This window comes from Pan troglodytes, chromosome 5 (assembly GCF_028858775.2).
Source record: "Pan troglodytes isolate AG18354 chromosome 5, NHGRI_mPanTro3-v2.0_pri, whole genome shotgun sequence".
In the NCBI taxonomy this organism is placed as follows: domain Eukaryota; kingdom Metazoa; phylum Chordata; class Mammalia; order Primates; family Hominidae; genus Pan; species Pan troglodytes.
The window spans coordinates 17,281,013-17,296,516 of NC_072403.2; the positions used below are offsets into that span (position 1 = coordinate 17,281,013).

The window sequence follows — 15,504 nt, forward strand, 5'->3', positions numbered from 1 at the left end:
ACTAACAAATGTACAGTGCAGTGGTGGTTCAAGAAGTTTTGCAAAGAGGACGAGAGCCTTAAAGATGAGGAGTGTGGTGGCCAGCTGTTGGAAGTTGACAATGACCAATTGAGAGCAATCATTAAAGCTGATCCTCTTACAACTACACGAGAAGTTGCTGAAGAACTTAACATCGACTGTTCTACTGTTCTTTGGCATTTGAAGCAAATTCAAAGGGTGAAAAAGCTCGGTAAGTGGGTGCCTCATGAGTTGACTGAAAGTAAAAAAAATCACCATTTGGTGGTGTTGTCTTTTCTTATTCCACACAACAACAATGAACCATTTCTTGATCGGATTGTGACATGCAATGAAAAGTGGATTTTATACAACAACGAGTGATGACCAGGTGAGTGGTTGGACCAAGAAGAAGCTCCAAAGCACTTTCCAAAGCCAAACTTGCACCAAAATATGGTCATGGTCACTGTTTGGTAGTCTGCTGCCAGTCTGATCCACTACAGCTTTCTGAATCCTGGCGAAATCACTACATCTGAGAAGTCTGCTCAGCAAATCAATGAGATGCACTGAAAACTGCAGTGGCTGCAGCTGGCATTGGTCAACAAAAAGGGACAAATTCTTCTCCACAACAACACCCAACTGCACGTCATACAACCAATGCTTCAAAAGTTGAGCGAATTGGGCTACAAAGTTTTGCCTCACCCACCATATTCACCTGACCTCTCGCCAACCGACTACCACTTCTTCAAGCATCTCAACAACTTTTTGCTTCCACAACCAGCAGTGTGCAGAAAATGCTTTCCAAGTGTTCATTGAATCCCAAAGCACAGACCTTTATGCTACAGGAATAAACAAACTTATTTCTCATTGGCAAAAATGTGTTGATAGTAATTGTTCCTATTTGAATTAATAAAGATGTGTTTGAGTCTAGTTATAAGGATCTAAAATTCACAGTCCCAAACCACAATTCCTTTTGCACCAATCTAATATATTTCAAAGAAGGAAATCTGACCAAGTGGCTCCTCTAAATCTTCCAGGGTTTCCTGGAGGATAAAGAAGTCCCAAATCCTCAGGCTGAAGATAAACTCCTTCAGAAGCTCGTGGGCACTTGAGATTTACTTCCAACTCCTGTCTCCATTCCTGGTAACCAGGAGTCTGTCTGGGCTCCCCCGCTTGAGACACGACATGCCACAGGACTCCCTTTTCCCTAGTCACCTCCTCCTGCCCTCACCTCCCTCAGAGTCAGCCTTTCACAGTCATCTCTTATGACACTTCTCATAGGGCACCTTCCTTGGCATCGCCAGGTGGAGTTAAGGGTTTTCTTTCTGCCTTGGTCATGGCTCTACATTTACTATACTATATTGATATAATTATAGCCATGTGCCACTTGACGATGGGGACGTGTTCTGAGAAATGCATTGTTAGATGATTTTGTCATTGTACAAAGTGCATAGAGTGTACTCACACAAACCCAGATGGTAGAGCCTACTACTCACCCAGGCTATTTGGTCTAGCCTATTGCTCCTAGGCTACAAAAGTAGACAGCATGTCACTGTACTGAATATTGTAGTCAATGGCAACACAATGGTAAGTATTTGTGTATGTAAATACTTCCTACCTAAACATAGAAAGTGTTCAGTAAGAATATGGATATAAAAGGTAAAAAGTGGCACATCTGTATAGAGCAGCTACCATGAATGGTGCTCGCAGGACTGCAAATTGCTCTGGGTGAGTCAGTGAGTGAATGTGAAGGCCTTGGACATTACCGTACACTACTGTAGACTTTATAAATACTGTACACTTAGGCTACACTACATTTATCAAACAATTTTTCTTACTCCAATAATAAATTACCCTTAGCTTACTACAACTTTTTTTACTTTATAAACTTAAGAAAAATTAAAAGTTCTTTCCTCTTTTGTAATTAAAAAGAAAGACACTAGAACATGTATTAGCCTAGCCCTACATGGGGTCAGGATCAGCAGTATTGCTGTCTTCCACCTACACATCTTGCCCTGCTGGAGGATCTTCAGGGGCAATGACATACAGGGACCTGCCTTCTCCTAGAATGCCTTCTTGGCTGGGTGCGGTGGCTCACACCTGTAATCCCAGCACTTTGGGAGGCTGAGGCAGGCGGATCACGAGGTCAGGAGTTCGAGACCAGCATGGCCAATAGTTGAAACCCTGTCTCTACTAAAAATACAAAAATTATCTGGACGTGGTGGAGCATGCCTGTGGTCCCAGCTACTCAGGAGGCTGAGGCAGAGGAATCTCTTGAACCCAGGAGGCGGAGGTTGCAGTGAGCCCAGATCATGCCACTGCACTCCAGCCTGGGTGACAGAGTGAGATTCTGTCTCAAAAACAAAAATGAAAACAAAACAATGCCTTCTTCTGGAATACTTCCTGAAGGACTTGCCTGAGACTGTTTTAAAGTTAATTTTTAAAAATAAGGAGAAATTGTACACTCTAAAATAATAATTAAAAGTATACTATAGTAAAAACAAACTAGTAACATAGTAATTCACTATCATCAAATATTATAGACTGTACACAATTATATGTCGTGGCAATGCAGTAGTTTTGTTGACACCAGCATCACCACAAACACGTGAGCAATGCATTATTATGTGATGTTAGGATGGCTGCAATGCCACTAGGTGATAGGAAATTTTCAGCTTCATCATAGTCTTGCGGGACCACGGTCCTATATACGGTCTGTCGTTGACTGAAGCATAGTCACTTGGTGCATGCCTGCATTACTTTATGTGTCTTTTCTCCACCTGAAGGGCAGGAGGATGTTCTGTCCAACTCCGTCCCTGGCTCTCAGTGCAGTATCGGGCATCAGTAGGTGTTTAATAAACATTGCTGTGTGCACATGCCTTTAGCTGGCATGGATGGGGAGGGAAGAGCAGGGGATCTGAGTTTTGTTTCATGGATTTATCTCTCCAACAAGCTGTTGTTCTTAGTTAAGCAAGTTTAAGCTCTCTTCTTTCCTCAGAGGATGGTAGTGCATTAAAAAATATTAAGGTTTTCAATCATACCAGCGTGTATTCACTTTATACATCTGGGGCATGAGGAGATGCATGTTACTATCTGTGCTTCATAGACACATAGCAAAATACCTCCCCTCAGTAAGCAGTTTAACTCTGGGTAAGTGTCCCTTGGTGTCATGAGTTGAGTGCTGTCCCCTCCAAATTCTTATGCTGAAGTCCTAAGCCCCAGTGCCTCAGAATGTGATCTTATCTGGAAATAGGGTTGTTGCAGATGTCATTGGTTAACCTGAAGTCACTAGAGCACACCCCTAATCCAATGACTGGTGTCCTTATAAAAGTGGAAAATTTGGACATAAACATACATGCACACAAGGACAGTGACACATGAACATGAAAGCAGAGATTAGGGTGATGCCTCTACAAGCCAAGGAATGCCAAAGATGGCCAGCAAACACCAGAAGTTAGGAGAGAGCCACAGGTTCTCCTTTGCAGCCCTCGAAAGGAGCCAATCCTCCTGACACCCTTGATCTCAGCCTTTTAGTCTCCAGAACTGGGAGACAATAAATGTTTGCTGTTTAAGTCACTCAGTTTGTGTTTTTGTTTTTTAACAACAGCCCTAGCAAACTAATACTCTCAGGGACCCTTAGGTGAAGCATCAGAAAGAAGCACTTTATCCTAAATCTCCCTTATTGAACTATCATTTTGAAAGCCATCATCCGGGATGATTCTGGAGCCCTTTGCAAATGGGAAAGGAATGGACGCATTCCAGCTCTTTTAAAAATTAAATTAGGCTGAGTGCAGTGGCTCACGCCTGTAATCCCAGCACTTTGGGAGGCCAAGGCAGGCAGATCACAAGGTCAAGAGATCGAGACCATCCTGGCCAACATGGTGAAACCCCATATCTTCTAAAAATACAAAAATTAGCTGGGTGTAGTGGTGTGTGCCTGTAATCCCAGCTATTTGGGAGGCTGAGGCAGGAGAATTGCTTGAACCTGGGAGGCAGAAGTTGCAGTGAGCAGAGATTGTGCCACTGTACTCCAGCCTGGCGACAGAGCGAGACTCTGTCTCAAAAAAAAAAAAAAAATTAAACTATGGTTGTTATTTTCTTTTTTCCTATTCTTTTTTAATTTTTTCAACTGAGAAATAAAACTATCTGGATCTAGGTGCATATACAAATAAATTCAAAAGATATAAACTGAAACTTAAGTCTCCTGTTTATCTTTATCTTCAGTCCCAGCTACCCAATTTCCCTCCCCCAGAGGCATCCTTTGTGTGTGCAACCTTATGTATGTGCAGACGTACATTTCATTTTTCTCATAATTGTCATACACTATATAATTATCTATATATTGCATTTATCACTTTATTATAAACATTGGAGATAACTATTAAAATACCAAACATGCCTCATTCTTTTTGATGACTGCATAGTATTTCTTTGATAGATGTATTTTCTGCCTATTTAAAATACATTCTCAGCTGACTTTCTCAATCAAAACAAACAGCATTTCCAAGGTAATCACTTCTCAGCCTGGATGAGGCTGAGCCTTTCCACTGCTCTCTCCCTCATTAAAAAAATGGATACTCTTTTTCTACTTGAGGTTGTTAGATATGCCTCAACTTCTATGAAAACCTACTTTTCTCATGTTTTATACAGGTGTGGCCAAAGCGGAGCAGCTTATGTCTGTTGTGCAACTGGTGCACCCTGCCCCACCAGATCATATTTCACCAAGTTTTTCTCCTCTGATGAGCTATGCTAAAAATGATCAATTGGACACATGTTATGCCAGATGAAATGTGAGACAACATTCATTAATCACAACCTTTGATTAGCGTATTCATTGCCTTCCTGTGACCTGTGGGCCATTATTCACTTTCTCAATTCTGCTGCACTGAGATCTCAGGACTTGACTGGGTCCTCTCTATTTGCATTTCTAGAACCTTTCTTAAATTCTCATAGAAACAACTGGGAAATGCTTCTTGTTAAACAAGACTGTGCTTGCATTTGTCCTCTAATTTCCAAAAATAAGTTAATAAAGCCATTCAGCTGTACGGTAATGATATCCTACTTATGGTTGATTCCAAATGTGAGCTTAAGGGATAATAACCATGTTGAACTCATAATTTTTCACTTTGAATTTAAGAAGCTCTTTAAACATTAGTGATGGCCGCAAGTTCAGGTGACCTTCAGAATTCCCTTCCCTTTCCACAGTCTCTGTATCTAATCCATTCTTCAAACCCTAACTCATTGCCTCTCAATAGTCTTCAAAGATCTCCTCAGCCCGAATGAATAACGCCTCAGCCTTCCCTCCTTATGCAAGAGCTGACAGCATGGACCTCTACTTGGCTCTTATTTCCTTCAGTCTTGTTTTTGAGATATTTTTTCTATGCCAGTTGCACATATCTCTTGAGAATCAGAATTGAGTGTGGTACCCTTTATTCACAGAGTAGATCAATGTCAATGTCCACAGGGTACAGTAATAATCATCAGACATTCAGCCTCTCAGATAGTAATAGTTAACATTTGTAGAACGCTTACTTCATATGCACCAGGTATCATTTAGAGAATTTGACAGGAATTATCTCATTTAATTGTCATAATATCTTTTATGTAATAGGTATTCTTATTATTTCCATTGTATAGAAATAAAGAAAGACAGTTGAAGTCACTTGCCTGAAGTCACACAGCCAATCAGACTTCAGATGATGTGATCTTCCACACTAAGGTACTCTCCTCGTGAGCCCCAAACTCTAGGAAATGAATAAAAACTCAGCCATCGACCTTGAATAATTCAGAATTTTAATTAGATTTGCAAGTTTAGTCAATAGATTCTCTCAATGGCCTTCTAATTCAGCACCCTGCTTTTGTCCTGGAGGTGTTTCCAAGAGCTAGTGTGATTCTGTTAAAACCTAAATCAGTTCTTGGCCCCAAACTTTCCAATGACTTTTCATCTCACTAGAGTAAAAGCTAGAGTGCAGATAATGGCCTATGAAGCCAAACAGTGTCTTTCCCACCACCATGCCTCTCTGACCTCCTGTCCTACTCTCTCTGTCCTCAGCTCTCGTGCTCAGCCATGTTGCCTCCCTACCGTTCTAAGTCAGGCAGGCATGCTTCTGCCTCCCACCCTTTCCATTGACGTCCCCCTGTTTGAAACTCTCTTCCCCTAGTTAGTTATCCCACAATCTTCTTTGGATTATGACCTGAAGGGACACTTCTCAGGCTACTGACTGTGATGGAATGACTAGTTTCAGACTATTTCATCTCCTGTAAACAATTAGAAAACAGGACAAGGTATGTGAAGCAAGATAGTTTTCAGACAATGGAAAATAAACAACACCAGACTGCAAAAATGGGGAGATGGGAGTGTGAGGTGAGCCCCACAGTAGTCCAGCTGTCTGCCTGGAGACTTGAGTTTGAGCAGAGCACAGGACTCTTGCTGGGCTGAAGAGGCAGGGATCAGAGTCTGAAGCAACTGAAATAGCTGGAATCTGTGCAAAGACAAAGCCCTAGAAGTCCTTGCATGCGTATGGGAAGCCCCTCCATCAGTCCACAGCTGAGGGCTTGACTGTATATGTGCAGGGAAAACCATCAGAGGCTTGCCAGATGTCAGCTTCTATGAGGTTGAGACTGAAACAGTATAACAGAGGTTGAGAAGTTCTGGGGGTAAATATGCGAACATTTAGATTAAAATTAAAATTGAGTTCCTCAGTCACACTAGTCACATTGAAGTGTTCAATAGCCACATGTGGCCAGCAGCTGTCCTATTGGATGGTGCAGACACAGAACACTTTCTTCATTGCAGGTACTATTGACGAGTGCTGAGCTAGACCTTCTACAATGTAACATTCACAATGCCCAGTATTCAATGATAAATCACTAGACATAAAAACCAACAAAAACCATACAAGGGTAGTGTAATCCATAGTAAAAAATAAAAGCAAAGGAACTATTCTAAGATGGACCAAATCTTGGATTTAGAAAATAAAGACATTAAAACATATATGTTTTACAATATATATTCAAAAAATATATTAATTAATTAGAGACAAATGGCCCTAAGTTGTGAGTGAATGAGGAATTTTTAGTAGATAAATGGGAACCCTAAAAAGAAACAAATGGAAATTCTAGAATTGTGCAATGCCTGAAGTGAATCATTCACCGGAGGAGCTTGCCAGCAGGTTGGAGATGATAGAAGAAAAAGTGGAGTTGGAGACATAGCAGTAGAAAATATCAAATCTGAAGAACAGAAATAAAAAATACTAAGGAAAAAATGAACAAAGGGTCATAGACCTATGGAACAATATCAGACAGTCTAACTTACGTCTATTTGGTGTCCCAGAAGGAGGAGAGAGAGAGAGAGAGAGCAGAAGAAATATCTGAAGAAATAGTGGCCAAGAGCTTCCCAAAATTTTAAAAAATGACTTAAAAATCCATGAAGCCCAAGTAGGATGAAGATAAAGGAAGCCCCACCTAAGTACATCAGTCAAATGACTGAACACTGAAGATAAAGACAGAATGTTAAAAGCAGCCAAAGAAAAAGACACATACAGAGGAACAAAGTTAAGAATTATTACTAGTGCTCATCAGAAACAGTAGAGGCTAGAAGACAATGAAACAACATCTTTGGAGATGTAAAAATCCTATTCACACAGAATTCTATACAAATTGAATAAAAATAGTCTTCAAAATTGAAGGTGAAATGAAGACATTTTCAGATAAGCAAAATCTGAGAAGATTCATCACAAGCAGATCTGAACTACAGGCAATGCTAAAGGACGTTCTTCAGTATAAAGAGAATAGTACCAGGAAGAAACCACACAAAGAATGAAGAGTATTAGAAACAATAAGTAACTGAGTAAACAAATTATAAAACATTCATACAATAGACTCAGTAATAAAAAAATAATGACTGATAAATGCGGTAACATGGCTTCAACTAACCAAAGGAAGCCACATTCAAAAGACTTAACATGCATAGTTGCATATTAAATTCTAGGACAGGAAAAACTAACCTATAATGATGTAAATAGTATCTGTGGTAGCTTGAGTGGGAGTAGGAGACTAAATATGAAAAAGAAAGAGGGACGTTTCAAGGAAATGGAAATTTTCTGTAGCTTGATTAGGGTAGTGGATGTATACATTAGTCAAAAGCCACTCATCTGTGCACTTCAAATGTGGGAATTTTACAGAAGATAAATTACACCATGGTAACATTGGCTGAAAAAAAAAACCTTAAAAAAGGTAACTTCGGCCCAGTGCCGTGGCTCATGCCTGTAATCCCAGCACTTTTGGAGGCTGAGGCGGGTGGATCATGAGGTCAGGAGTTTGAGACCAGCCTGACTAACATGGTGAAACCCCGTTTCTACTAAAAGTACAAAAAATTAGCTGGGTGTGGTGTCATGCGCCTGTAATCCCAGCTACTCAGGAGGCTGAGGCAGGAGAATTGCTTGAATCTGGGAGGCAGAGGTTGCAGTGAGTGGAGATGGCGCCACTGCACTCTAGCCTGGGCAACAGAAGGTGGCTCTGTCTCAAAAAAAAAAAAGTTCCTTCTCAATGAGGCTTTCCCTGAGTACCCTATTTAAAACTGCACCCCACTACTCCACTACTCCCTAGCACATATCTCTGTCTAACCCACTGGATATTTTTGTCTTGCTTTATATTACCTCCTAGAATGTAACTTCCATTTGGGCAAGAACTTTTGCCTGTTATGTTCAGAGCTGTGGACCATACCAAGAACAGTGCCTAGCACAAAATGCATGCTCAATAAATTTACATGAATGAATGAATAAAGGAATATATGAATGAATGAATTTACCTTCTTTACTGTTATCAGATATAAGATGAGTAGACAGGCTAAAATCATACTGTACTAATATGCTGTGAAACTCAAGACACCAGATTTTAGTCTAATTCCAATTTACAGGGCAAGAAACCTAAGTAAAAGGGTATTAAACATAGACTAAATACACGGGCCAGCAGTTGGCATGCTATGTGAGGTGCTTCATCTAGGCTCTTGGGTGAACTATAGATGTTTACAATAAAGGTAACCAGATATCTGTCTGTACTTTATCCATTGGAAGATAGGAGTGTTTTAGAGAATTAGGATAAGGGGGAGAGAAGTGAAGTTATTTCTCAAGAGACAGGGTGAGTAGGCTGCTATCTATCACCAAGCAATCTACTACATCCTGGCCTCTTTTAAGTTTTCAGGGAATTAGTAAGTCTAAACTCTTAGGTGTAGTGGGCTCATGACACTTGGGTTGCATACATCTCTGGCTACAAAAATGTGCTGATAAGAATATGTGATAGACATAATATTCTAACATGAATGTGAGCACAATTCCACAGTTAGAAATCTCACATAACATCAAATTCCAGAGAGTTAAAAAAATTCACCTGGTCCACTCTGTTGGAAAGTCCCTGTTGTTGAAGATGTTTATCCTGGAGAAAGAGGGCGCCTTCAAAGTGGCGAAAGGCTAAGATAGGAGTGTGGACAAAATATCAGCAGCATCCCATGGCAACACATTCCTGTCGTAAGCATCACACTCTTCCAAAGAAAAGATCAAGCTGCATTTAAGTTTCAGGTGGGGCATGTTTATTTCAGGTAAGCAGTTGATAAAATAAGATTCCAATCTACAAAGTCATGTGGATGACTCTGCAGTGTGTGACCTCAATGCCACCTCCTTCGGGGCAAACTCCAGCCTATGGCTGATCTCTATTGCACCTAGATGGCATAGCACACGCTTTAGCATGTGACTACAATCTGCTTGGTGCTGTGTCCAGGTTGTTAGCCAGCACTGCACCTCTCCTCATGTGTCCATCATGAGCATCAGCCTCTCCAGCCCTGATGTTCAGAACACAGTTACCTTATCTCCTCATTTGCTTTTATTACTAAAAATCCCTTTCATTTCTTGTTTTCCCATCTCTCTTTCTTTTCCCCTACTCTCCACCCATTATAGTCAGTATTCAAAAAAACCTGGAGATTGGGAATCAGGTGTGGAAAAGAGTCGGGAGTACTCATACTTCTCATTTCAAGCCCTTCTGCTGGTTAAAATTATAAATGCCAGGAGTCAGCCCTTTCAATAAAAAGGAAAGGAATCTGGGGGAATTCTTGTGGAAGTAGAGAAGATATTATGGAAGAAAGGTATTTTTGTAAGATCTTGTCTAGAATAGGGTGGCGGAGAAGAGGGCTTAGAAAGAGGGACCGGGGTGAGGCAGGATGAGAAGGGGAGTGAGAGTAAGAGAGAAAATAAACTTACAGATTCTTAGAGAAGAAGGAGGGAGAAGAAATCCACCCAAGGGAATATCAAAGATAACTCAGCAGGGAAGAGCTGGGGCTGGGGAATGAGAGATGAAGATGAGCTGATTTAATGCTTTAAATCTAAGCCAAGAAAACTGAGTGACAAGGAACTGTGACATCTGTGACTTATTTTGACAGTGTCTTGTTTTGGGCAGTGTGAGGGAGTGTCAGGGTTTTGAGTTACTTGTACATGGAGCTGTCTTGGTTCTCAGAACAGCAATAGAAGAGATGGAGCATCGAGCAAGACAGCAGGTGAGAGAGAGAGAGAGTGTGTGTGTGTGCTACATTTGAACACCTTAAAGGAGACTCACCTCCTGCCAACTATATGTGGAGCCAGGATCTCCGCACATCCCTATGCTGTGATAGCTGCAGGGGATCGTGGCTTCACGTCCAGGGGAACCTTAGATCATACAAGATGGGAACTGCTCTTAGCTCTCCTGTCTTCTGCCACCAAGTTTCCAAAGAGACTTCCTGGAGTAGGAATGATCTTTTCACCCTCATCAACACTGGTAGAGGACTTTTCTCTGAGTAGAAAGTACATGACACATCATGCATTGGTTGCAAACACCAATACAGTAGGAAGTAAAGCAGCATTTTAGCTGAGATCAAAGGCCAAGTAAGTGTGAGAGATAGAGCATAAACAATTTCCAAGCTTATCTTGTACCACCATTCCCTGGCTCATGCCTTGCAGGCCAACTGGCCTCCTGGCTGTTCCTTGAACACAACTTCTGCACCTGCTCTGTTTGCGTAAAAGCTCTGATCTCAGACCTCCAGGTACTCTGCCCCCAGGACCTCCCTATCTAAGGCATCTTCTACAACACCATATCTCATTTTCAGGTTCTTCATGGCACTTGCCACTCTCAGACATGGTCTAGTGTGTTTATTTATTTCTTTGGCTTTTTTGTGTCTCCACCATTAGCATATAAGCTCCATGATAACAGGGATCTTGTCTATTTTCTCCAGCACTGGGGACAGTGTCTGGCACACAGAAAGTGCTCAGAAGATGCTCTTTGAATGAACAAACACGGCTGTGAATGTAATATTTGTACCTTTTATGTTCCACGGAAGGGTTTTGTTCTGCACTAGGTACTGATTCAGTACATTCTCTCAGTCCTACTATTCCATGTCATGATGGTGGCAGCCCTTAACTGACTAAAGAATGTGGGAGACCAGTGCTAACAGTTCAAGACCCACCCGAAAGAGCAACGCTGTTAATTAAGGGAACAAATGTCTGTGGTTCACTTTTGTTGTGCTGTTATAAGAAGGCTCGGAGGCCTCCCCCCAGGTGAGTTGAAAGCCCTCTCTTTACTGGGTAAAATAAACCCAATTATGATGGATACACTAGAATTCACAGGCAAAGATGTCTTGGCTCTGTCTTTGATTCATCTCCATAGTTTCTGTTTGAGGCTGGCCTGGACTCTCGTCAGGGAAGGAGGGGGCTGGGGAGGACTGGAGTTACAGATAGGATCTGGACTGACTGCTGGTTGAGCAGCCACTTTCAACTTTTCAAGGCTCTTGACTTGCTTTGATCACTCAGCCAGTAGCTGCTTAGGGCAGCAACCCTGAATTTGTGCTTAGTAGGGGCCTGGCTCATGGGCACCCATGTGGAGAGGATGTGCAAACCTCTTTTCTCTGTGGGAGCTCATGCTCAGTTGGCTTCAGCCCAGAGCATCTTAGTTAGGACTGGCCTGAAATTTGTGTTGTGAAAGGTCAGCCAGCTTCTCCTGTTACCTGCTCCCCAAACTCCATTTCTATGCTCCAACCCCTTCCCCTCATCCTTCATGTATCTCCATGGGCTAAGAGGCCCCAAAGCACAACTCACCAGCTGCTCTCCTCAGCCCTCTCCACCATCCCCTCCACTCTCCAGCTTCACCTCAGGTCCTTGTGTTTCCACCAGAAGAGCAAGCCCAAGAGGTGCAGGGTGGAGAGGAGCACTGGGGTACAAAGTGGAGAGGAGCACTGGGGTACAAAGATCGGATGTCTGGCCACTTCTTTTTATCTTCATAAGCTGCAACTTTGGGCAAGTCACTTCTCTCTGAGACTCAATTTCTTTATTTATAAATCTGGGATAAAAATCCCCAGCCTACTACAAACCAAAAAAAGCCCAGGACCAGATGGATTCACAACCAAATTCTACCAGATGTACAAAGAAGAGCTGATACTGAAACTGTTCCCAAAAATTGAGGAGGAGGGACTCCTTCCCAACTCATTCTATGAAGCCTGCATCATCCTGATACCAAAACCTGGCAGAGACACAACAAGAAAAACAAAACAAAACAAACAAACAAAAATAACCACTTCAGGCCAATATCCTTGATGAACATTGATGCAAAAGCCCTCAGCAAAATACTAGCAAACCTTATCCAGCAGCCATCAAAAAGCTAATCAACCACAATCAAGTAGGCTTTATCCCTGGGACGCAAGGCTTGTTCAACATGTGCAAATCAATAAATGTGATGGGTCAAATAGAACTAAAGACAAGACCCACGTGATCATCTCAATAGATGAAGAAAAAGCTTTCAATAAAATTCAACATCCCTTCATGTTAAAAACTCTCAACAAACTAGGTACTGAAGAAACATACCTCAAAACAATAAGAGCCATCTGTGACGAACTCACAGCCGGCACATCACTGAATGAGCAAAAGCTGGAAGCATTCCCCTTGAAAACTGGAGCAAGACAAGGATGCCCTCTCTCACCACTCCTATGCAACATAGTATTGGAAGCTCTGGCCAGGGCAATCAGGCAAGAGAAGAAATAAAGGGCATCCAAATAGGAAGAGAGGAAGTCTATCTCTGTTTGCAGATGACATGATCCTATAGCTAGAAAACCCCATAGTCTCTGCCCAAACACTCCTTGAGCTGATAAGCAACTTCATCAAAGTTTCAGGATACAAAATTGATGTACGAAAATTACGAGCATTCCTATACACCAACAACAGTCAAGCTGAGAGCAGAACACAATCCCATTAACAACTGCTACAAAGAGAATAAAATACCTAGGAAACAGCTAACCACGGAGGTGAAAGATCTCTGCAATGAGAACTACAAAACACTGCTCAGAGAAATCAGAGATGACACAAACAAATAGAAAAATATTCCGTACTCATAGATAGAAAGAATCAACATCATTAAAATGGACATACTGCCCAAAGCAATTTACAGATTCAATGCTATTCCTATCAAACTACCAATGACATTCTTCACAGAACTAGAAAAAACTATTTAAAAATTAGTATGGAACCAAAAAAAGAGTCTGAATTGCCAAAGCAATCCTAAGTTAAAAGAACAAAGCGGGAGGTAACACACTACCCAACTTCAAACTATACTACAGGGCTGCAGTAACCAAAACAGCATGGTACAAAAACAGACACACAGGCCAATGGAACAGAATAGAGAGCTCAGAAATAAAGCTGTGCACCTACAATCATCTGATCTTTGATAAAGTTGACAAAAACAAGCAACAGGGAAAGGAGTCCTGTTCAATAAAGGTCCTGGAATAACTGGCTAGCCATTTGCAGAAGATTGAAACTGGATCCCTTCCTTATGCTATATACAAAAAATCAACTCAAGATGGACTGAAGAGTTAAATGTAAAACCCAAAACTATAAAAACCCTGAAAGACAACCTAGGCAATACCATTCTGGGCTTAGGAACTGGCAAAGATTTCATGACAAAGATGCCAAAAGCAATCTCAACAAAAGCAAAAATTGACAAATGGGATCTAATTAAACTAATGAGCTTCTGCACAGCAAAAGAAACTATCACCATAGGGAACAGACGACCTACAGAATGGGAGAAAATATTTGCAAACTATGCATCTTACATCTATCTAATATCCAGAACCCATAAGAAACTTTAACAAATTTACAAGAAAAAACAACGCCATCAAAAATTTGGCAAAGGACATAAAAAGATACTTTTCAAAAGAAGACATACATGTGACCAACAAGCATATGAAAAAAGCTTAATGCCACTAATCATTAGAGAAAGGCACATCAAAACTACAATGAGATACTATCTCACACCAGTCAGAATGGCTATTAACAAAAAATAAAAAAATAACAGATGCTGGCAAGACTGTGGAGAAAAGGGAATGCTTATATACCATTGGTGGGAGTGTAAATTTGTTCAACCATTGTGGAAAGCAGCGTGGTGATTTCTCAAAGGCCTAAAGACAGACATACCATTTGACCCAGCAATTCCATTACTGGGTATATACCCAAAGAAATAGAAATCATTCCATCATAAAGACACATTCACATATTATGTTTATTGTAGCACTATTCACAATAGCCAAGACATGGAATCAACCACAATGGCCATCAATGATAGACTGGATAAAGAAAATGTGGTACATATACACCATGGAATGCTATGCAGCCATATTAAAGAATGAGAGCATGTTCTTTGCAGAAACATGGATGGAATTGGAAGCCATTATCCTCAGCATACTAATCGGGAACAGAAAACCAAACACTGCATGTTCTTACTTATAAGTGGGAGCTAAATAATAAGAACACATGGATACATGTGGGGAAACAACACACACTGGGAACTAACTGAGGGTGGAGGGTGAGAGGAGGGAGAGGAGCAGAAAAAACAACTAATGGGTGCTAGGTTTAGTACCTGGGTCACCAAATAATCTATACAAAATCCCTCATGACATGAGCTTACCTATGTAACAAACCTGTATATGTACCCCTGAACCTAAAATAAAAGTTAAAAAAAAATCCCTGGTCTATCTAGCTTAGAGAGGCTCTTAGTTTGAAAGAGACAATGGATGGTGTGCAAATTGAAGGTCACATTATCCTTCTAGGCTGAGATGTTCATAGTTCACAGTTCTTCAGGAGCTGGCCTGGGCAATACAGTTTGATCTAATACACAATAAACTAATTGACAATTGGCTGTTAATGGCCAAAGAGTGCAAGGTTTATACCATTTACATGGCATATAAAAAAGGTACATATATATCTCCAATCTTTTCATGTATATCCAGTCCTAAGGAGGAAATTATTACAGGTACAGGATTTCAGTCTGACCTCAAGAGGCAACACCTTATGGGAAAAGAGGCTTTTGAACACTTAAGCCGTGGTTTTGACAATAGTCCTCTTGGCCATGCTCAAGGGTATACATACAAAGTCTTGTATCATCTGGGCAGGGCCAAAGATGCTACCACAGGCCACCATCACCATTACATAACTCATTATTTTGCAACTC

The 15,504-nt window shown here is 41.1% G+C and overlaps 1 protein-coding gene across 4 annotated transcripts in view; it reads right to left on the minus strand.

The window, feature by feature from the left end:
* Positions 1 to 15,504, minus strand: part of NEDD9 (neural precursor cell expressed, developmentally down-regulated 9) — a 198,853-nt gene that overhangs the window by 151,335 nt on the left and 32,014 nt on the right. The window contains exon 2 of one of the 4 annotated variants that reach the window (XM_063812771.1): positions 5,662 to 5,738. The exons of the other annotated variants lie outside the window; for them this stretch is intronic. The gene's annotated coding sequence lies outside the window, so the exon portion shown is untranslated. The remainder of the gene's footprint in view (positions 1 to 5,661; positions 5,739 to 15,504) is intronic. 4 annotated transcript variants of the gene reach the window in all.